Source organism: Cucurbita maxima, unplaced genomic scaffold, assembly GCF_002738345.1.
Source record: "Cucurbita maxima cultivar Rimu unplaced genomic scaffold, Cmax_1.0 Cma_Scf00076, whole genome shotgun sequence".
Classification (NCBI taxonomy): Eukaryota; Viridiplantae; Streptophyta; class Magnoliopsida; order Cucurbitales; family Cucurbitaceae; genus Cucurbita; species Cucurbita maxima.
In genome coordinates this window covers 404,432-428,911 of record NW_019272092.1, presented here as the reverse complement: position 1 = coordinate 428,911, position 24,480 = coordinate 404,432, and the positions used below count along the sequence as shown (strand labels likewise).

At 36.5% G+C, this 24,480-nt stretch overlaps 5 non-coding genes across 5 annotated transcripts; all 5 read right to left on the bottom strand.

Moving 5' to 3' along the window:
• Positions 1–1,436: 1,436 nt before the first annotated feature.
• Positions 1,437–1,510, bottom strand: TRNAI-AAU. The gene has a single exon. It is a non-coding gene; the product is annotated as a tRNA-Ile (tRNA).
• Positions 1,511–4,153: 2,643 nt separating this feature from the next.
• Positions 4,154–4,227, bottom strand: TRNAI-AAU. The gene has a single exon. It is a non-coding gene; the product is annotated as a tRNA-Ile (tRNA).
• A 1,667-nt stretch (positions 4,228–5,894) lies between these two features.
• On the bottom strand, positions 5,895–5,971 carry TRNAI-AAU. Its single transcript has one exon. It is a non-coding gene; the product is annotated as a tRNA-Ile (tRNA).
• Positions 5,972–7,582: 1,611 nt separating this feature from the next.
• TRNAI-AAU lies at positions 7,583–7,656 on the bottom strand. Its single transcript has one exon. It is a non-coding gene; the product is annotated as a tRNA-Ile (tRNA).
• Positions 7,657–9,331: 1,675 nt separating this feature from the next.
• TRNAI-AAU lies at positions 9,332–9,405 on the bottom strand. The gene has a single exon. It is a non-coding gene; the product is annotated as a tRNA-Ile (tRNA).
• Positions 9,406–24,480: the final 15,075 nt, after the last annotated feature.

The window sequence follows — 24,480 nt, the reverse complement described above, 5'->3', positions numbered from 1 at the left end:
TTCGTGAAAGGACTCTGAGAAATACTCGAATTTCATCTTTCGTAAAAGAACATATCGAACGGCCAAAACTAGTTCATTTACCAACAAGAACATATCGAACGGCCAAAACTAGTTCATTTACCAACTTCTTGTTCCTGAAATGACTCTCATAAACCCTCTAAAGAAAAACTGTGAATGGCCGTATCATCGGTTTAAAGTTCGTAGTGTTGTTACCCCGTATCATGTAAATATATTATTAAGAATTAATAAAACTAGGCCTATGTAATTGTCGAACTGACGACCTCCACGTTTTTATCAGGATAATCTTACAACTGAGCTAATTGGGCAAAGATTTTATGCACATTATAGATCGTTAGCTGCTAATCCAGCCAATCGAGTTTCGTTTACGTAACTTTATGCATAATAAACTTAAAAAAGTCATTATCTTCTAAAGTTCGTAGTGTTTTAACTCGTATCTTGAAAAGATATAATTAAAAATGAATGAAATTGGTCCATTCAAGTGTCAAACTTGCGACCTCCACGTTATTTGCACAACGCTTTAACCAACTAAGCTAATAGGCCATTGACTTTCTTGCCTAACAATGCGCCTGACGCGTTATTCCACCCAATCGTCAATACGTGTCCCTCAGGCTGTCTGACACGCTTTCCCTCCCGCAAGTTGACACGTGGCTTGCCTGCTGTCTCACGCGCTTTCCTTCCCCACAAGTTGACACGTGGCTTGACGAAAAATTTTCTCTCATGAGAGTCGAAATACTGAATCTGGCCTTCAAAGTGAGTTCATTTACCTCCTTGTTCGTGAAAAGACTCTAAGAAATCCTCAAATTTCATATTTCATAAAAGAACATATCGAACAGCCAAAACTAGTTCATTTACCAACAAGAACATATCGAACGGCCAAAACTAGTCCATTTACCAACTTCTTGATTTACCAACTTCTTGTTCCTCCTTGTTCGTGAAAAGACTCTAAGAAATCCTCAAATTTCATCTTTCATAAAAGAACATATCGAACAGCCAAAACTAGTTCATTTACCAACAAGAACATATCGAACGGCCAAAACTAGTTCATTTACCAACTTCTTGTTCCTGAAATGACTCTCATAAACCCTCTAAAGAAAAACTGTGAACGGCCGTATCATCGGTTTAAAGTTCGTAGTGTTGTTACCCCGTATCATGTAAATATATTATTAAGAATTAATAAAACTAGGCCTATGTAATTGTCGAACTGACGACCTCCACGTTTTTATCAGGATAATCTTACAACTGAGCTAATTGGGCAAAGATTTTATGCACATTATAGATCGTTAGCTGCTAATCCAGCCAATCGAGTTTCGTTTACGTAACTTTATGCATAATAAACTTAAAAAAGTCATTATCTTCTAAAAATCGCAGTGTTTTAACTCATATAATGAAAAGATATAATTAAAAATGTGGAAAATTGGCCCATGCAGGTCTCAAACCTGCGACCTTCGCGTTATTAGCATGACGCTTTAACCAACTGAGCTAATAGGCCATAGGTTTTCTTGCCTGACAATGCACTTGACTTTTTATTCTACCCTATCGTTAAGACGTGTCCCTCAGGCTGTCTGACACGATTTCCCTCCGGCAAGTTGACACTTGGCTTGCCAGCTTTCTCACGCGCTTTCCTTCCCACAAGTTGACACGTGGCTTGCCGAGAACTTTTCTCTCGTGAGAGTCGCAATACTGAATCTGGCCTTCAAAGTGAGTTCATTTACCTCCTTGTTAGTGAAAAGACTCTGAGAAATACTCGAATTTCATCTTTCGTAAAAGAACATATCGAACGGCCAAAATAAGTTAATTTACCTCCTTGTTCCTGAAATGACTCTCAGAAATCCTCGAATTTCATCCTTCATGTAAGAACATATCGAACGGCTCAGATCTAAAGAAAATTTTGAACGGCCGTATCATCGGTTTAAAGTTTGTACTGTTGTAACCCCGTATCATGAAAAGATATTATGAAGAATTAAAAAAACTTGTTCTATGGAATTGTCGAACCTACGACGTCCACGTTTTTAAAACAATAATCTTACAACTGAGCTAATTAGGCATAGGTTTTATGCACCTTATAGGTCGTTAGCTCTTAATACTGCCAATCGAGTTTTGTTTACATAACTTTATGAATAATAAACTTAAAAAAGTCATTATCTTCTAAAGTTCGTAGTGTTTTAACTCGTATCTTGAAAAGATATAATTAAAAATGAATGAAATTGGTCCATTCAAGTGTCAAACTTGCGACCTCCACGTTATTTGCACAACACTTTAACCAACTAAGCTAATAGGCCATTGACTTTCTTGCCTAACAATGCGCCTGACGCGTTATTCCACCCAATCATCAATACGTGTCCCTCAGGCTGTCTGACACGCTTTCCCTCCCGCAAGTTGACACGTGGCTTGCCTGCTGTCTCACGCTCTTTCCTTCCCAACAAGTTGACACGTGGCTAGACGAAAAATTTTCTCTCATGAGAGTCGAAATACTGATTTCCTTCCCAACAAGTTGACACGTGGCTAGACGAAAAATTTTCTCTCATGAGAGTCGAAATACTGAATCTGGCCTTCAATGTGAGTTCATTTACCTCCTTGTTCGTGAAAAGACTCTAAAAAATCTTCAAATTTCATATTTCATAAAAGAACATATNCATTTACCTCCTTCTTGTTCCTGAAATGACTCTCAGAAATCCTCGAATTTCATCCTTCATGTAAGAACATATCGAACGGCTCAGATCTAAAGAAAATTTTGAACGGCCGTATCATCGGTTTAAAGTTTGTACTGTTGTAACCCCGTATCATGAAAAGATATTATGAAGAATTAAAAAAACTTCGGTTTAAAGTTTGTACTGTTGTAACCCCGTATCATGAAAAGATATTATGAAGAATTAAAAAAACTTGTTCTATGAGTTTGTACTGTTGTAACCCCGTATCATGAAAAGATATTATGAAGAATTAAAAAAACTTGTTCTATGGAATTGTCGAACCTACGACGTCCACGTTTTTAAAACAATAATCTTACAACTGAGCTAATTAGGCATAGGTTTTATGCACCTTATAGGTCGTTAGCTCTTAATACTGCCAATCGAGTTTTGTTTACATAACTTTATGAATAATAAACTTAAAAAAGTCATTATCTTCTAAAGTTCGTAGTGTTTTAACTCGTATCTTGAAAAGATATAATTAAAAATGAATGAAATTGGTCCATTCAAGTGTCAAACTTGCGACCTCCACGTTATTTGCACAACGCTTTAACCAACTAAGCTAATACGCCATTGACTTTCTTGCCTAACAATGTGCCTGACGCGTTATTCCACCCAATCGTCAATACGTGTCCCTCAGGCTGTCTGACACGCTTTCCATCCCGCAAGTTGACACGTGGCTTGCCAGCTGTCTCACGCGCTTTCCTTCCCAACAAGTTGACACGTGGCTTGACGAAAATTTTTCTCTCATGAGAGTCGAAATACTGAATCTGGCCTTCAAAGTGAGTTCATTTACCTCCTTGTTCGTGAAATGACTCTAAAAAATCCTCAAATTTCATATTTCATAAAAGAACATATCGAACAGCCAAAACTAGTTCATTTACCAACAAGAACATATCGAACGGCCAAAACTAGTCCATTTACCAACTTCTTGATTTACCATATTCTTGTTCCTCCTTGTTCGTGAAAAGACTCTAAGAAATCCTCAAATTTCATCTTTCATAAAAGAACATATCGAACAGCCAAAACTAGTTCATTTACCAACAAGAACATATCGAACGGCCAAAACTAGTTCATTTACCAACTTCTTGTTCCTGAAATGACTCTCATAGACCCTCTAAAGAAAAACTGTGAACGGCCGTATCATCGGTTTAAAGTTCGTAGTGTTGTTACCCCGTATCATGTAAATATATTATTAAGAATTAATAAAACTAGGCTTATGTAATTGTCGAACTGACGACCTCCACGTTTTTATCACGATAATCTTACAACTGAGCTAATTGGGCAAAGATTTTATGCACATTATAGATCGTTAGCTGCTAATCCAGCCAATCGAGTTTCGTTTACGTAACTTTATGCATAATAAACTTAAAAAAGTCATTATCTTCTAAAAATCGCAGTGTTTTAACTCGTATAATGAAAAGATATAATTAAAAATGTGGAAAATTGGCCCCATGCAGGTCTCAAACCTACGACCTTCGCGTTATTAGCACGACGCTTTAACCAACTGAGCTAATAGGCCATAGGTTTTCTTGCCTGACAATGCACTTGACGTGTTATTCTACCCTATCGTTAAGACGTGTCCCGCAGGCTGTCTGACACGATTTCCCTTCGGCAAGTTGACACTTGGCTTGCCGGCTTTCTCACGCGCTTTCCTTTTCACAAGTTGACACGTGGCTTGCCGAGAACTTTTCTCTCGTGAGAGTCGCAATACTGAATCTGGCCTTCAAAGTGAGTTCATTTACCTCCTTGTTCGTGAAAAGACTCTGAGAAATACTCGAATTTCATCTTTCGTAAAAGAACATATCGAACGGCCAAAATAAGTTCATTTACCTCCTTCTTGTTCCTGAAATGACTCTCAGAAATCCTCGAATTTCATCCTTCATGTAAGAACATATCGAACGACTCAGATCTAAAGAAAATTTTGAACGGCCGTATCATCGGTTTAAAGTTCGTACTGTTGTAACCCCGTATCATGAAAAGATATTATGAAGAATTAAAAAAACTTGTTCTATGGAATTGTCGAACCTACGACGTCCACGTTTTTAAAACAATAATCTTACAACTGAGCTAATTGGGCATAGGTTTTATGCACCTTATAGGTCGTTAGCTCTTAATACTGCCAATCGAGTTTTGTTTACATAACTTTATGCATAATAAACTTAAAAAAGTCATTATCTTCTAAAGTTCGTAGTGTTTTAACTCGTATCTTGAAAAGATATAATTAAAAATGAATGAAATTGGTCCATTCAAGTGTCAAACTTGCGACCTCCACGTTATTTGCACAACGCTTTAACCAACTAAGCTAATAGGCCATTGACTTTCTTGCCTAACAATGTGCCTGACGCGTTCTTCCACCCAATCGTCAATACGTGTCCCTCAGGCTGTCTGACACGCTTTCCCTCCTGCAAGTTGACACGTGGCTTGCCGGCTGTCTCACGCGCTTTCCTTCCCAACAAGTTGACACGTGGCTTGACGAAAATTTTTCTCTCATGACAGTCGAAATACTGAATCTGGCCTTCAAAGTGAGTTCATTTACCTCCTTGTTCGTGAAAAGACTCTAAGAAATCCTGAAATTTCATATTTCATAAAAGAACATATCGAACAGCCAAAACTAGTTCATTTACCAACAAGAACATATCAAACGGCCAAAACTAGTCCATTTACCAACTTCTTGATTTACGAACTTTTTGTTCCTCCTTGTTCGTGAAAAGACTCTAAGAAATCCTAAAATTTTATCTTTCATAAAAGAACATATGGAACAGCCAAAACTAGTTCATTTACCAACAAGAACATATCGAACGGCCAAAACTAGTTCATTAACCAACTTCTTGTTCCTGAAATGACTCTCATAAACCCTCTAAAGAAAAACTGTGAACGACCGTATCATCGGTTTAAAGTTCGTAGTGTTGTAACCCCGTATCATGTAAATATATTATTAAGAATTAATAAAACTAGGCCTATGTAATTGTCGAACCTACGACCTCCACGTTTTTATCACGATAATCTTACAACTGAGCTAATTGGGCAAAGATTTTATGCACATTATAGATCGTTAGCTGCTAATCCAGCCAATCGAGTTTCGTTTACGTAACTTTATGCATAATAAACTAAAAAAGTCATTATCTTCTAAAAATCGTAGTGTTTTAACTCGTATAATGAAAATATATAATTAAAAATGAGGGAAACTGGCCCTTGTAGGTGGTCTCGAACCTGCGACCTTCGCGTTATTAGCACGACGCTCTAACCAACTGAGCTAATAGGCCATAAATTTTCTCGCCTGACAATGCACTTGACGTGTTATTCTACCCTATCGTTAAGACGTGTCCCTCAAGCTGTCTGACACGCTTTCCCTCCAGCAAGTTGACACTTGGCTTGCCGGCTTTCTCACGCGCTTTCCTTCCCACAAGTTGACACGTGGCTTGCAGAAAATTTTTCTCTCATGAGAGTCGCAATACTGAATATGGCCTTCAAAGTGAGTTCATTTACCTCCTTGTTAGTGAAAAGACTCTGAGAAATACTCGAATTTCATCTTTCGTAAAAGAACATATCGAACGGCCAAAATAAGTTCATTTACCTCCTTCTTGTTCCTGAAATGACTCTCAGAAATCCTCGAATTTCATCCTTCATGTAAGAACATATCGAACGACTCAGATCTAAAGAAAATTTTGAACGGCCGTATCATCGGTTTAAAGTTCGTACTGTTGTAACCCTGTATCATGAAAAGATATTATGAAGAATTAAAAAAACTTGTTCTATGGAATTGTCGAACCTACGACGTCCACGTTTTTAAAACAATAATCTTACAACTGAGCTAATTGGGCATAGGTTTTATGCACCTTATAGGTCGTTAGCTCTTAATACTGCCAATCGAGTTTTGTTTACATAACTTTATGCATAATAAACTTAAAAAAGTCATTATCTTCTAAAGTTCGTAGTGTTTTAACTCGTATCTTGAAAAGATATAATTAAAAATGAATGAAATTGGTCCATTCAAGTGTCAAACTTGCGACCTCCACGTTATTTGCACAACGCTTTAACCAACTAAGCTAATAGGCCATTGACTTTCTTGCCTAACAATGCGCCTGACGCGTTATTCCACCCAATCGTCAATACGTGTCCCTCAGGCTGTCTGACACGCTTTCCCTCCCGCAAGTTGACACGTGGCTTGCCTGCTGTCTCACGCGCTTTCCTTCCCCACAAGTTGACACGTGGCTTGACGAAAAATTTTCTCTCATGAGAGTCGAAATACTGAATTTGGCCTTCAAAGTGAGTTCATTTACCTCCTTGTTCGTGAAAAGACTCTAAGAAATCCTCAAATTTCATATTTCATAAAAGAACATATCGAACAGCCAAAACTAGTTCATTTACCAACAAGAACATATCGAACGGCCAAAACTAGTCCATTTACCAACTTCTTGTTCTCCTTGTTCGTGAAAAGACTCTAAGAAATCCTCAAATTTCATCTTTCATAAAAGAACATATCGAACGGCCAAAACTAGTTCATTTACCAACTTCTTGTTCCTGAAATGACTCTCATAAATCCTCTAAAGAAAAACTGTGAACGGCCGTATCATCGGTTTAAAGTTCGTAGTGTTGTAACCCCGTATCATGTAAATATATTATGAATAATTAATAAAACTAGGCCTATGTAATTGTCGAACCTACGACCTCCACGTTTTTAACACGATAATCTTACAACTGAGCTAATTGGGCAAAGATTTTATGCACATTATAGATCGTTAGCTTCTAATCCAGCCAATCGAGTTTCGTTTACGTAACTTTATGCATAATAAACTTAAAAAAGTCATTATCTTCTAAAAATCGTAGTGTTTTAACTCGTATAATGAAAAGATATAATTAAAAATGAGGGAAATTGGCCCATGCAGGTCTCGAACCTGCGACCTTCGCGTTATTAGCACGACGCTCTAACCAACTGAGCTAATAGGCCATAGATTTTCTCGCCTGACAATGCACTTGACGTGTTATTCTACCCTATCGTTAAGACGTGTCCCTCAGGCTGTCTGACACGCTTTCCCTCCGGCAAGTTGACACTTGGCTTGCCGGCTTTCTCACGCGCTTTCCTTCCCACAAGTTGACACGTGGCTTGCCGAAAAATTTTCTCTCATGAGAGTCGCAATACTGAATCTGGCCTTCAAAGTGAGTTCATTTACCTCCTTGTTCGTGAAAAGACTCTGAGAAATACTCGAATTTCATCTTTCGTAAAAGAACATATCGAACGGCCAAAATAAGTTCATTTACCTCCTTCTTGTTCCTGAAATGACTCTCAGAAATCCTCGAATTTCATCCTTCATGTAAGAACATATCGAACGACTCAGATCTAAAGAAAATTTTGAACGGCCGTATCATCGGTTTAAAGTTCGTACTGTTGTAACCCTGTATCATGAAAAGATATTATGAAGAATTAAAAAAACTTGTTCTATGGAATTGTCGAACCTACGACGTCCACGTTTTTAAAACAATAATCTTACAACTGAGCTAATTGGGCATAGGTTTTATGCACCTTATAGGTCGTTAGCTCTTAATACTGCCAATCGAGTTTTGTTTACATAACTTTATGCATAATAAACTTAAAAAAGTCATTATCTTCTAAAGTTCGTAGTGTTTTAACTCGTATCTTGAAAAGATATAATTAAAAATGAATGAAATTGGTCCATTCAAGTGTCAAACTTGCGACCTCCACGTTATTTGCACAACGCTTTAACCAACTAAGCTAATAGGCCATTGACTTTCTTGCCTAACAATGCGCCTGACGCGTTATTCCACCCAATCGTCAATACGTGTCCCTCAGGCTGTCTGACACGCTTTCCCTCCCGCAAGTTGACACGTGGCTTGCCTGCTGTCTCACGCGCTTTCCTTCCCCACAAGTTGACACGTGGCTTGACGAAAAATTTTCTCTCATGAGAGTCGAAATACTGAATTTGGCCTTCAAAGTGAGTTCATTTACCTCCTTGTTCGTGAAAAGACTCTAAGAAATCCTCAAATTTCATATTTCATAAAAGAACATATCGAACAGCCAAAACTAGTTCATTTACCAACAAGAACATATCGAACGGCCAAAACTAGTCCATTTACCAACTTCTTGATTTACCAACTTTTTGTTCCTCCTTGTTCGTGAAAAGACTCTAAGAAATCCTAAAATTTTATCTTTCATAAAAGAACATATCGAACAGCCAAAACTAGTTCATTTACCAACAAGAACATATCGAACGGCCAAAACTAGTTCATTAACCAACTTCTTGTTCCTGAAATGACTCTCATAAACCCTCTAAAGAAAAACTGTGAACGGCCGTATCATCGGTTTAAAGTTCGTAGTGTTGTTACCCCGTATCATGTAAATATATTATTAAGAATTAATAAAACTAGGCCTATGTAATTGTCGAACTGACGACCTCCACGTTTTTATCACGATAATCTTACAACGGAGCTAATTGGGCAAAGATTTTATGCACATTATAGATCGTTAGCTGCTAATCCAGCCAATCGAGTTTCGTTTACTTAACTTTATGCATAATAAACTTAAAAAAGTCATTATCTTCTAAAAATCGCAGTGTTTTAACTCGTATAATGAAAAGATATAATTAATAATTAAAAATGTGGAAAATTGGCCCATGCAGGTCTCAAACCTGCGACCTTCGCGTTATTAGCACGACGCTTTAACCAACTGAGCTAATAGGCCATAGGTTTTCTTGCTTGACAATGCACTTGGCAGGCTGTCTGACACGATTTCCCTTCGGCAAGTTGACACTTGGCTTGCCGGCTTTCTCACGCGCTTTCCTTCCCACAAGTTGACACGTGGCTTGCCGAGAACTTTTCTCTCGTGAGAGTCGCAATACTGAATCTGGCCTTCAAAGTGAGTTCATTTACCTCCTTGTTCGTGAAAAGCTTCTGAGAAATACTCGAATTTCATCTTTCGTAAAAGAACATATCGAACGGCCAAAATAAGTTCATTTACCTCCTTCTTGTTCCTGAAATGACTCTCAGAAATCCTCGAATTTCATCCTTCATGTAAGAACATATCGAACGACTCAGATCTAAAGAAAATTTTGAACGGCCGTATCATCGGTTTAAAGTTCGTACTGTTGTAACCCCGTATCATGAAAAGATATTATGAAGAATTAAAAAAACTTGTTCTATGGAATTGTCGAACCTACGACGTCCACGTTTTTAAAACAATAATCTTACAACTGAGCTAATTGGGCATAGGTTTTATGCACCTTATAGGTCGTTAGCTCTTAATACTGCCAATCGAGTTTTGTTTACATAACTTTATGCATAATAAACTTAAAAAAGTCATTATCTTCTAAAGTTCGTAGTGTTTTAACTCGTATCTTGAAAAGATATAATTAAAAATGAATGAAATTGGTCCATTCAAGTGTCAAACTTGTGACCTCCACGTTATTTGCACAACGCTTTAACCAACTAAGCTAATAGGCCATTGACTTTCTTGCCTAACAATGCGCCTGACGCGTTATTCCACCCAATCGTCAATACGTGTCCCTCAGGCTGTCTGACACGCTTTCCCTCCTGCAAGTTGACACGTGGCTTGCCGGCTGTCTCACGCGCTTTCCTTCCCAACAAGTTGACACGTGGCTTGACGAAAATTTTTCTCTCATGAGAGTCGAAATACTGAATCTGGCCTTCAAAGTGAGTTCATTTACCTCCTTGTTCGTGAAATGAGAAATACTCGAATTTCATCTTTCGTAAAAGAACATATCGAACGGCCAAAATATGTTCATTTACCTCCTTCTTGATAATCTGTAAAAAATATTTACACTTGTTAGAGGACACAGATTTTTATCCCTTTTTATTCATGGTTCTTATAACCAACTACTCTATTTTCCTATTAAAAAATATCGGCACGACATACATGACATTACTACTATGCATGAAAGAATTCATTTACAACATTTCATAAATGGTGCTATGGACTTAAATGTTCATAATGAACTCATTAAAACAATATTGTTATGAACAACATAGTGGAAAACAGATAACTTTAGTTTAAATAAAAATAAAGCAATGCCCTGATCTAACCTAAGGATCACTAAAAATAACATGAATGCAACTACCCTAACTTTGGTTTCTTGGCCTTGAACGCAACGTTCTCATCCGTAAATGGGTATCTTACCTTTACTTTAAAATAAGAGTAGCATGTGGTTTGAGTACTTTAATAAATACTCAGTAAGTAATCCCACTCTTAGGGTCGGAATATGAATAATGTGTAATATAGTGGGACGTATCCTTTCATAAATACATTGTGGCATGGGCTTGGGCTTTGCTTTTCAGTCCGAGCAGAGTTGAATATGTTGTAGTTCCCTACACACGACTCATGAATGTGCACATTGACCACCAGGTGGGTTGGTATAAGAGTACTCTATGGGTTTGCCTCGTCGAGCTTGTGCACACTCACACTACCAAATACCATGAAGGGAAACGACCAACATAATATCATACGGAACATAAATATTTTAAGGTATGTGTTTGTACTAATCATAATGGGGAAGTATCTCGATGCACCTCCCATATAAAATGCATGAGATCCCTAACATTAAAACACGACATAACGTTCCTATGAGACATACATACTTGATTCTTATCATATTGTTCATGATTAACAATACATGGTTTTTCTAATGTTTCATAGGCATAGGGTGTACTAAACATAATATAGAAGTACCTCGATGCACGTGGTATACAAAATGCATGAGGTTCCATAACATTAAAGCATGACATATATTCATGGCGCTAGGAAGCTAGTCATACCTCCAATCTATTCCTAGCATAGTATTCCTATGAGATATAAATACTTGATTCATTTCATATTTTTAATAATAAACAATACACGATTTTCTAATGCCTCATAGTCCTAGAATAGTGTATATGATATCATAGCATAACTTGTATGCAACATATCGTATATCATATCATATACATAACATAGTATATGTCATACAACCATAAAACACGACATGTGCAGGGGTCAAAGGTAGAGATGTCCATTCCCTGTCATCATCCCCACCATCTATTTCATTCTCCATTTCCACGAAATTCTCTATTTATTTGTGTGGGGATCAGGGTAAGGGATTCATCGCAAGGAAGTGGCAGGGATCGGATTCCCTATGGAGAATTTTAGTGGGTTTTAAATCAAGAGTCAGTCTTAGAGGGAAAGGCCAACAGGGTTGAAGATGAAAGTCCAAGAATCTTTATATGAAGAATGACTTTTTATGGGTTAGGAAATAATGACATTCTTATGTCTATATTTAGTTTTAGAAGACCTTGTAAATATATTTTTTATGACTATTGTAAAATGGTAAAGTAGAGCAGAGAAAAAAAAGAAAAGAAATAGAGAAGCAATAGAAGGTTTTTTCAGATAAACAATGTGTTCTTTGTCTCCTTCTATCGTTAGTGTGTGTGAGACTTATTTCACAAATTTATTAGTTTTGTTTAACAAATTTGTATGAAGCCAATGGCGAATGTGACGGGTCAAATGTCGCTACCGCGACTAATGAAGACAAACTACGAGAATTAGAGCATTCATATGAAAGCTTTTCTTGGTTCTCAAGATGCATGGGAGGTGGTCGAAGAAGAGTTAGAAGAACCAAAAGATACCATGGTTTATACAGCAGCACAAAACAAGGCATTAAAAGAGATGCGATCAAAGGATGAGGGGGCACTTTACATGTAGTTCCGAGCCGTTGACGTGTCGGGCTTTGAGAAGCTTGTCAGTGCAACTACTTCAAAAGAAGCGTCGGACACTTTAGGAAAAGTGTTCAAAGGAATCGACCGAGTCAAACAAGTGCGTCTCAAAACTCTTCGTGGCAAGTTGGAGAGCATGAAGATAAAGAAGTTAGAAAGTGTATTTGACTACGTCACGCATGTACACACTGTGGTAAACCAACTCAACCAAAATGGAGAAATGTTAGCCAAGACGCGGGTTTTGGAGATGATTTTAAGGTCATTAACCAACAACTCAACCGAAATGAAGGAGTCAATCAAGCACTTCAAAACAAGGCGTCAATCAAAGATGAAAAGGTACTCTACTTTCAAAATTTTGAAGGTAGAGGTTTTGGCCGTGAAAGTAGTAAAAATGGTCATGATTGTCAAGGCAGCAGTCATGAAGAATACTGTAAGAAGAAGGGACAATCGAGCCAAGCAAATTTGCATGGAAGAGGACGCAGTCGAGGAAGAGGCAGCCAATCAATTTACTCCAACATTCAGTGTTACAAATGTCACAAATATGGTCACTATGCGAACGATTGTAACTTCGACAAATGTTACAATTATGGCAGAGGGGCATTTTGCAAACAATTGTCGAGTCGATAAAAAGGTGGAAAAAACAATCAACCTAGCCTTGGATGACGCAACAAACGAAGGTCTTCTCTTGATGGCTCAAAATGAAGATCTGAAAGCGAAAGAACACGGCGAAGAAAAAGATGATGGTCGTAGTTGTGAAGCGGTGGAAGCCATTGGAAACGAGGGGATACGCAGCAGATTTGGCAAAATCACGATATTAGAGACGAAAAAATCGAAGAAGGAATCTAGATTGAACACACGATCCACGAACGAGCCAAAGAAACTTCCAAATCATCAGAAGGAGAATAAAGATTTAGAGCAACAACCAAAATCTGCCGCTAATAAATTTGTGGAGAAGTCTCAGTTGCAGACGTTGAAATTCCTGAACGAGCGCCTTTTGAAGGAGAAAGTAGAGATTAAAAAAGAAAAGAAAGCTTTTAGAAATGGAGATTGAAAGGTTAGAAAAGAAAGTGGCTAAGCTGAGTGAGAGTTGTTTCTATCTCAAACAGGAGAAGGAAGAGAATGAGAAGGTAATTTGTGAGCTTATGAAGAGAATTGAAGAAGGCGTGGAGTGATAGAGGTGAGCTACTGATGAGTGGTGGGTTCAAAACCGGAGGAGTGCGTTGGGAAGTGAGATTCTTTACATTGAAGCTTGGCACCATACTGATCGGGTCGAACATCTATCTAGTCAAACTGGGTTAGATGTGGGCATGGGTTGGAAGAGCTACCACGTGTTGCAAATCGAGTGGAGCCGCGTCACCTTATAACACGCGTGACTCGTTATTCCATTCATCGTCAATACGTGTCCCTCAGGCTGTCTGACATGCTTTTCCTCCCGCAAGTTGACACGTGGCTTGCTGTCTATCTGACGCGCTTTTTGTCCCACAAGTTGACACGTGGCTTGTCGGAAAATTTTCTCCTGACAATGCGCATAACGCGTTATTCCACCCAATCGTCAATACACGTCCCTCAGGCTGTCTAACGCGCTTTCCCTCCAACAAGTTGACATGTGGCTTGTCGGAAATTTTTCTCTCCTGAGAGTCGCCATACTGAATCTGGCCTTTAAAGTCAGTTCATTTACCTCCTTGTTCCCGAAAGGACCCTCAGAAATCCTCGAATTTCATCCTTCGTAGAAGAACATATCAAACAGCCAAAATAAGTTCATTTACCTCCTTCTTGTTCCTAAAAGGACCCTCATAAATCCTCAAATTTCATCCTTCGTATAAGAACATATCGAACGGCCAAAATAAGTTCATTTACCTCCTTGTTCCTAAAAGGACCCTAAAAAATCTTCGAATTTCATTCTTCGTAGAAGAACATATCGAACGACTAAAGAAAAATTGTGAATGAGAAAGGTTACCTCGCAGGTCTTATCGGTTTACAGTTCGTAGTGTTGTAACCCCGTATCATGAAAAGATATTATTATGAATTAATAAAATTTGGCCTATGTAATTTGTCGAATCTACAACCTTCACGTTATTAACACAACAATCTAACCAACTGAGCTAATTGGGCATAAGTTTTATGCACATTATAGATCGTTAGCTCCTAATGCAGTCAATCGAGTTTCGTTTGCATAACTTTATGCATAATAAACTTAAAAAAGTCATTATCTTTTAAAGTTCATAGTGTTTTAACTCGTATCATGAAAAGATCTAATTAAAAATAAATGAAATTAGCACATGGAGGTGTCAAACCTGCAACCTTCACGATATTAGCACATCGCTCTAACCAACTTACCTAATAAGCCATAGGTTTTATGCACATTGTAGATTGATAACTCATAATTTAATCAATCGAGTTTAGGTTACATAACTTTTTGCATGATAAACTTAAAACTTTAAGTCAGTATCTTTAAAGTTCGTAATGTTGTAACCCCGTATCATGAAAAAATATTATTAAGAAGAAATGAAATCGGCCCATGCAGGCGTCAAACCAACGACCTTCACATTATTAGCCCGCGTTCTAACAAACTGAGCTAATAGGCCATAGGTTTTATGAACATTGTAGATCGATAGCTCCTCATTCAGTCAATCGAGTTTCGCTTACATAATTTTATGCATAATAAACTTAAAACTATAAGTGATTATCTTTTAAATCTAGTATCATTAAATATATCATTATTGAGAAGGAATGAAATTAACCATGCAAGTGTCATGTAGTAGCTCCTAATATAGCCAATCGAGTTTAGGTTACATAATTTTATGCATAATAAAACTTAAAACTCTTTAATTTCAAGTCATCATGAAATTAGCCCATCCAACCTTCATGTTATTAACACGACGTTCTAACCAACTAATCTAATAGGCCACAAGTTTTATACTCATTGCAGAGTAGTAGCTCCTAAACCAGTCAATCGAGTTTAGGTTACATAATTTTATGCATAATAAACTTAAAACTTTAGGTCGTTATCTTTTAAAGTTTGTAGTGCTTTACCTCCATATCATTAAAGATATCTTTGAGAATTAATTAAATTGACCCATCCAAGTGGCAAACATGCTACCTTCGCACTTAATTAGCGCGACGTTCTAACAAACTGAGCTAATGGACCAAAGGTTTTATGCAACTTGCAGATCAATAGCTCCTAATCTAGCCAATCACTTCATTTTAAAACATTATATTTAAAGTTCGTAGTGTTGTAACCCCGTATCATGAAAAGATGTTATTAAGAGAATTAATGGTATTGTCCCATGGTAAAAGGGAGGTCAATCACTTCATTTTATAAGCCCACTTGAACTGTTTAAAGTCATTCGAAAAATACATTTTTTGACGGCTCTAGGTTAATATTTTGGCTGATCCGGCTTGGGTTTGATACGTTCGGACACTTTCTTCTTTCAACTTTTCAGAAGCTTAAATTAGTATGACTATCTTTTGCCTAGTTAAATTTTTAGAATCGAGTTTAAATTATTAATGCACCGGTAGGTTTAGTTAGTTTATATACTTATGAGTAAGTTTAAATTACTTTATACAAAAGTAGGTGAGTTAATTTCCATAATGAAATTTTAATTTATGGTTGTTGGACTTCTTAGGGAAAATTAAAATTTAGAGGCCAGCATTAAGCTAACGTCAAATGGTTGTAGCTGCTTCGAAGGTTAACCAAGTAAGTGGCCTTACCATCATTTGGTTATAATTGTGTGTTGTATGATGACACGTGCTCGTGGCTTTGCAAATTGTAATAGCCCAAGCTCATCGCTAGCAGATATTGTCTTCTTCGGGTTTTCGAGATTACCTTACGTTTTTGAAACGCATAGAGAAATTTTCACTCCCTTATAAAGAATGTTCCCCTCTCCAACTGTTGTGGGATCTCACAATCCATCCTCTTTCGAGACTCAGTATTCTTGTTGGTACTCGTTACTTTCTCCAATCAATGTGGGATCTCACAATCCACCCCCTTTCAAGCCCAAGCATCCTCGCTAGCACATCGCCCGATGTCTGGCTCTAATACCATTTGTAACCGTCCAAGCCCACCACTAGTAAATATTCTCCTATTTTGACTTTTCCTTTGGGGCTTCTGCTCAAGGGTTTAAAATGTTTTTTGCTATGGAGAGGTTTTCACACCCTTATAAATAATGATTTGTTTCCCTCTCTAACCAATGTGAGATTTAAAAATGCATTTGTTAATTACTAAATGAAAATCAATGCATACACTGTTATTCGTTCTCCCCAGTACACCATTCGGTGTCTGGCTCTGATACCAACATTAACACCCCTAATTTCTTACCATAATTAGAGGTGTCAAACATGCATGCCTTAATTAACATATGCGGACATTGAAATGATACATTTTCAAATGAAGTCATAGACTTACACATTTAATTTAAAACAAGAAAGTAAGAAATAACGTAGTTTTAAAACATGAAAAAGTTTTGTGTATATCCCATAGGGTCGAGACTTTATCCAAAGTACATGTGTAAGCTTGTGAGTGCAACAGCCCACCACTACTCGAATGGTAGTGTGCCCTTTTTTATCTTATGTAAACCTGGAAAGAATTCCATGACTTAATCTCTAAGTTGTTGAACCTTTGAGTACCCATCAGATTCACTAACCAACGGTTTGGGCATATCCTTTAACAACTATCTATGTGACCTACCACGTTGAAGAACTTAACCAACTTGGGATTCACTCACTATGTATCAGTAATTTAGTGTGGTATTCACATTAAGGATGAGGAAAATAATCTCATGTTCGTTTGGTAAATATGAATTTGGATACTTACTTTTTGAGTTGTCTTAATACTCTACCTAGTCATCTCTTCATAACATCATTAAATCTTACTTACCTTCATATATCATCTAGTACATCCTTATACTATAACTAAGGCCAGCAAATTCCTTAATTTTTGAAATCTCTTCTCACAAACTCATTGTAAGTGCGAGTTGTAATCGCATGCATTGAATGAGTTAAACTCAAAACTTTTCAACAAACCTTCTACCTTGTCAAAGCTAGGAAACTTACAACTTTATATCTCTAAATAAGTCGAGACAAACTACAATTTGTTCCTCCTTTAAAATGGTTCACCAGACCATATTCTATAATATTTAATGTATAAGGAAAATACTTTTGTTTAACCAAGACTCTACATCGGAGAGTTTGGTATAACGCTCATTACATAGAGGTATCAAGTTGGCTTAAGGGCTCATCTTGTTATCTTTTTTGTCTCTGATTAGCCTCCTATAATCGATATGAACACTATTATAAAACAAGTTTAGAAACCTTGTTAAATATCTAATTCATAAAAATTACTTGAGCTATGGGAAATTAGTGAGCCCAACAACATCACTCTAACTCACACAACTATGTCGAACTCCGAGAAAACCTTTTAACCTTGCCTTCTTGGTTCATATGCTTGAGGGAACCCTTGTTTCTACATGTATGCATGTTTTTTTTTCTTTTTAATAACTATCTGGATCAACTCTTAATGTTCAATATATCGTCATGTGTGCCCATTATTTCCTCTTAACGAAAAAAGATATTGCTCTCTAAAACAAATGTTGAGGAGCGTGAAGTCCTGACTTAGTAGCTCATGTGTCTATGGCAGGGTCTACCTTAACTCTGCCAAGTTGTCCTGGCCACTAAAAAAAATCAAGTAGATTCAAGCTTCATATCTCGTGTGGGTATTAATGTTGGAATAACTTAGATATAACATTCAACCTTATTTCAAACCTTCCTAATTTTTTAGAGTTCATACCTTAAACACGTTCTAATTTCCTCATGTGATCTTGCATACTTACCCTTAAGGTCATAAATGGGTTTCTTAAAAAGTTTATTTAACCATTGAGGTCTTTTAGAATCTTGAAAACATTTTATAATTCTTATAGGGGTATGTTGATCATTTACCACCCGAAATCTTGGTTAAATCTGGAAATAATACAATGGCCTTGTAACTTTGTATAAAATCTTTGAATCATGACATATTCAAATGGTCTTCTAAGTATGTTATAGAAGAGACAACTCATTAAATCCAACAACCAAATTTAAAATGTAGTTTAGTTGCCCAGTAATTAGAGAGAATATGTATGGCATCAATTTTATAAAATTTACGAAAATCTAGAAGTTTTTTAACATCGATTTAAGCTATCTCTATAAAGCCTGAAGTAGGAGCTTTCATTTGGAGAAAGAATCGAGCCAAGTCGAGCCTTCAACTGTGAGTTGTTATAGCCTCTGCGATTTTGGGTTTCTTACTGTCTGATTTCTTCCAAATTTGAGAGCCATAGTCAACCATTTTCCTTCAAACCTACTTTTGCACCTTCTAAATTAGAATATCCAAAAGCTTCGTGATGAAATAAAGTGTTGAAGGTGCCTCAAACACAACTTCTCAATTTGGTCCGTCTTTAAAGGAAGATGGTTGAAGCTCGAAAATTAAATACGAGCCTACATGCAAATTTGTCAAGAAACTTATCATGTTCGATTTTTAAACCTCCAAATAATATTTACGTAGAAGACCACGAAGGTTAACAATGTTGGGTCTTATGTCCTAAAACTCATAGTTTGTAAACAAAAACATATTCTATTTTCAATAAAGTTATTATTGTTGTTTATTCAGTAAAAATTGTTATTGAATAAAGTGAACTTTACAATCATTAATTTACATCCAATAAACTAAGAACACTCTGGCTATAGTATGATTACTTCAACTTTATGTAGAGACATAAGAGTTGATCAAGTTCAAGTATATAGTCAAAATGATCTATAGTACAAGATTAAGGCGGAGTACCTTATTTTGGGGACACTATAGATGCGGCCCACTTTTGTATATGATATAAACAATGTGATCACTAAAATTGTACATGTGAAGACATGTGAGTGAGGGTGTCCTATGCAATGAGTATTGCATAAGATCGGACCATGAAGAAAATCACTCACTTTATAATGTCGTTTACTGTTGAGACTGATTTTCTTTTCATTCGATGACCTAGGTAACTCGATCTTAATCCTGAGCTAACCATGAACTCCTGTTTCTCGGAATTATCCTTAGATTTGCATGGGTGAGAGTGACTCAAGTTCGCCGATTTAATAGGCCTCCCATTTCAGGGGTAAGATTGGGTAAATGGATAGGGACGTGAGGTGCAAGATGAAATTCGCTCCTACCTACTTTTAGGGATAAAAGAGAGATAGTTCTCTTAAGTACTGACTCCTAGTCTTGAACAAGGGGCCCCACCCTCTCATTGGCCTGAGAGGGATCCGGTTTACTGGTTGGACCACAAACCAATTGGTCATTAGAGGATTAGTGAGACATAAGAAACAAGAAGTAACTATAGGGGTAAAACTGTAAATTGACCCAGCTCTAGTTACGAACAACCTGTGAAGGATCGACTTACTAATCATGGTTATATCAAATGGACAGAAATATATCTATAGTGAGGAGAGTGCAACTATTATGCTATAGTGGAATGTCCTAGTAGTTAACGAATGTTGGTTAACAAGGTTAATGAGTTTAACCGGTTAATCTTGGATCGTTGGAGCCCATGATCTATTGGTCCATTAGGTCTCTCTGCTAGCTCATATCGGACTAAACCATAGAACAGTGTGACGAGTGAGTTTGAAGTGTTCGAATTCAAATTAGGGAGAATGCTCTACATATATATGATATATTTAACCACATTTTTGTTTTATTTACGAATTAAACAAAAAAGAGAGAGTCTGAGATATTTAAATAAGATTTAATACCTTAATAAAATATGTGTCGGAATTAATTGGGATTGTCATTTGAATTAATATTAAATATTAATTAAATAGTTTAATTGATCATTTAATATTACTTTAATTTGAAATTAATAATTCAAATTGATTGTTAATTAAAATGAAGAAAGTCAACATGTTGACTTCATTTTATGGAAAAATCCATGTTAGTGAAATTTTGAGGTGTCAAAATTTGGTTTAACCAAACTTGCATACTTGCCAAATTTTGAGATGTCAAAATTTGGTTTAACCAAACTTGCATACTTGCCAAATAAACCCCACAAATTAGAGTGGAATTTTAAGTGTCAAAATTTGGTTAACTCAAACATGCATGTTTGCCACATAATCCAAAACATTTGAGTGAAATTTTGAGTGTCAAAATTTGATGATCTCAAATTTGCATGAACACGCAAACATGACTCTATAAATAGAGTGATCATAATACATTAAAGGTCTTCTTGTTGGTGAAAAACCTTGAGAATAACCTCTCACAAACTCTCTCTTCATATATACAAAATTCCTCCCAAGTTTAAGTCGTTCACCGGATCCCACAATCCCGTTCTAAGGCCGGAGAATAGTGGAGAAGACACTAGTGGTGGTTCGAAACCGGTTCGTGAGGAAAGAGGAATTTAAACTAGAAAAGGATAGTATTCAAACTCATTAAGTTTTAATACTTATGAACATACTAGTTATTTACTATAATTGATGTTCTAAAAGTGCCTAAGATCCAAATTGCTTCCGCATGTGTTATATTAACACCTTCAATTGGTATCAGAGAAGTTTTAGGCACTTTATTTTCATTAATTTGATTATGGTGGGTACCATTTCATGAATGAAATTTTGTGGTTGCTAAAGTGGATTGTTTTGGTTTTGGCATTTTTTTATGCTTCCATTTGATACAATTATTGTAATAAGCCTAATGTGTATGGGTTTTAATGAATGAAGAAAGGACTGTAATTTTTATGGAGTTATTAGAGTTTATTTTAGGTTGTAATTGATCGAAAATGGAAGAGATAGCAAGCTTAACCGAAGAAGAAGATGAAATTTGCAGTTTGGGTGTTTTTTCTGCCTTTGGAGTCCGGTTCAACGTTTTTAAGGGTTGGTTCGCCCAGTTAGTGATCCTCGGGAGCGGTTCAAGTTATTTTTAATTATTAATGTAATAATTTAGTTAATTGTTTGTTTTAAAATGCCAAAATCAATCCACTTTAGCGTGTTTAATTAATTATGCATTATGAATGTATGTTTTAATTAAATAGAAAAGGCATATGCATAAAGTATGTCATATAGATTTAAAATCCCACCATAGGCTAAGCATGTTTCATGCATTCCAAGTATGTTATAAGTGTTATAATGTATAGTATGCATGTTTAGGGTTCCATGAGTGATAGATATAAATTGTTATATTATTGCATGGAATGAATGATTATATAATTGTTATATAAAGCATGTTAGATGCATGTTATAGGTTATTTTCAACGTCATAAAACGAGATAGACGTTAAAATCTATAATAAAGATAAGTGCATGCTCATTTAGGGTTAAGAACCAAGCACGATCAATTTTAATAGTTAAAATAGGTCGATGTCTTACAAAATTGCGGTTACGTGAAAGCTCACATGACACGATCTTGTCTAAAGGCTGGAGGTACTTAAGTTGACGGTTTACGGAACACCTACTACCAGGAGATCGGACCAGTACTTGAGCTTAGTGAGCCCAGTTTTATGAGCATGCTTAAGTGATATAGGTTTTAGAAAAATCATCTAGACTTAAGTTATATTTAATTAGCCAGAATATACCTAAGTAATAATTATACCCAACCGTCTAAAATACTTAGTGGGAGGAAAAAGATATATGAGATACATCGTTTTCCTTTTACGCTCTCTAGAAAATTCACACCGTGAGATTCATGCTCGGCCTTGCGTCGCCCTAAGAGCATCCTCCATTCCGAAAGTATTTTATAGTAAGTGGGAGAAGGAAGTATATCAACACCTCCTATGGTCTCCACCACTAGGTTGCACTGTGAGATTCCCATGTTCCAGCTGCATGTTGCCCTAGAGCAACTACCCATTTGGAGGGTCGTAACATGGGAATTGAAACAACACAAACTTCAGAAATGGATAGGATTTATTAGGTCTGTTCCCAACTTCGGCTTTTTCATTCGATAACATTGTTAGGACCAATCTCTGAGGTCTAAAAATGGCGGGTCACACTTACGAAGAATTACTAAGAGTTAGTATATTCTTGATCAAAATAGCGATAACTAAAAACACTATCGGAACAAGAGTTATTCTTGGATTAGTGTTTAAAGTCAAGAATGTCTTGGTTTAGTGAATGAGTGATTGACTGCCCATCGGTAGCAGTTGCTCTAACTCACTAAAGTATCGTTGCAAATTAATAATTTTTTGGTACATTATTACATTTGCTAAAACTGATTTGATTAAATAGGATCAAGTCAAATCACTAATAGAATTTTCTTTGTATCACACAGCATGACAAACTCAATAGTACAATTACTCGCTTCTGAGAAATTAAACGACGACAATTACGCAACTTGGAAATCAAACCTAAACATAATACTGGTAATTGATGATTTAAGGTTTGTTTTAAATGAGGAATATCCTCCAAACCCCAACTCAAATGCAAACCGAACAGTTCGGGATGCGTATGGCAGATGGATAAAGGGAAATGACAAAGCTCGAGTGTACATTCTAGCCAGCATATCTGATGTTTTGGCTAAGAAACACGATGTTATGGGTACTGCTAAAGAGATTATGGAATCTCTAAAAGGGATGTTTGGACAACCGTCCTTCTCCCTTAGACATGAATCTATAAAATACATTTACAACTGCCGTAATGAAAGAAGGGATCTCAGTTAGAGAACATGTCCTAGACATGATGGTCCATTTCAATGTGGCAGAAGAAAATGAAGTTGTCATTCATGAGAAGAGTCAAGTCAGTTTTATAATGATGTCTCTTCCGAAGAGCTTCTTCCAGTTCCGCACAAATGTGGTAATGAACAAAATAGAATATAACTTGACTACTCTTCTCAATGAGCTACAGACTTATCGATCCCTCTTAATGAACAAGGGACAAATAGGAGAAACAAATGTTGCTATCTCCAAGAAATTACTACGAGGATCATCCTCCAAAAATAAGTCTAGATCTTCAACTTCTAAAAGTGTTTTGATGAAGAAGAAGGGTAAAGGAAAAAATAAGATTTCTACTAACCGCAAACACAAGGTTCAAAAAGCAACTAAAGGAAAATGTTTCCATTGCAACGAAAATGAGCACTGAAAGAGAAACTGCCCAAAATACCTTGTTGAGAAGAAAGCCGAAAAGACACAACAAGGTAAATATGATTTACTAGTTGTAGAAATATGTTTAGTAGAGTATGACAACTCAACTTGGATATTAGATTCAGGGGCGACTAATCATATTTGTTCTTTTTACCAGGAAACTAGCTCCTATAGAATGCTTGTGGACGGCGAGATAACACTCAGGGTTGGAACAAGAGAGGTTGTCTCAGTAAGATCAGTAGGAAATTTAAAGTTGTTTTTTTGGAGATAGATTCGTTATATTAGATAATGTACTTTTTGTTCCTGAAATGACTACAAATCTAATATCTATCTCTGGTTTATTAGAACAATTGTATAAAGTATCTTTTGAAATCAATGAAGTGTTCATTTGTAAAAGAGGTATTCATATTTGTTCTGCAAAACTAGAAAATAACTTATATATGTTAAAACCGAGCAAAACAAAAGCCATTTTAAATACCGAGATGTTTAAAATAGCTGAAACTCAAAATAAATGACAAAAGATTTCTCCTAATACCTATCTTTGGAACTTAAGACTAGGCCACATTAATCTCAATAGGATTGAGATATTGGTTAAAAGAGGACTTCTAAATGAGTTAGAAGACAACTCTTTACCTCCATGTGAGTCTNAAAGAATCTGTATGGCTTAGAAAGTTCTTAATTGATTTGGAGATCGTTCCAAATATGCATCTTCCCGTCACTCTTTATTGTGATAACAGTGGAGCAGTTGAAAATTCAAAAGAACCAAGAAGCCATAAGCGATGAAAACATATTGAGAGCAAATATCATCTCATAAGGGAGATTGTGCAACGAGAAAATGTGATTGTCACACAGATAGCTTCAGAGCACAACATTGCTGATTTATTTACAAAGTCCATCACGGCTAAAGTGTTTGAAGGGCACCTAGTGAGTCTAGGACTACGAGTTATGTAATCTAGGGCAAGTGGGAGAAAAGGCATGAGTATG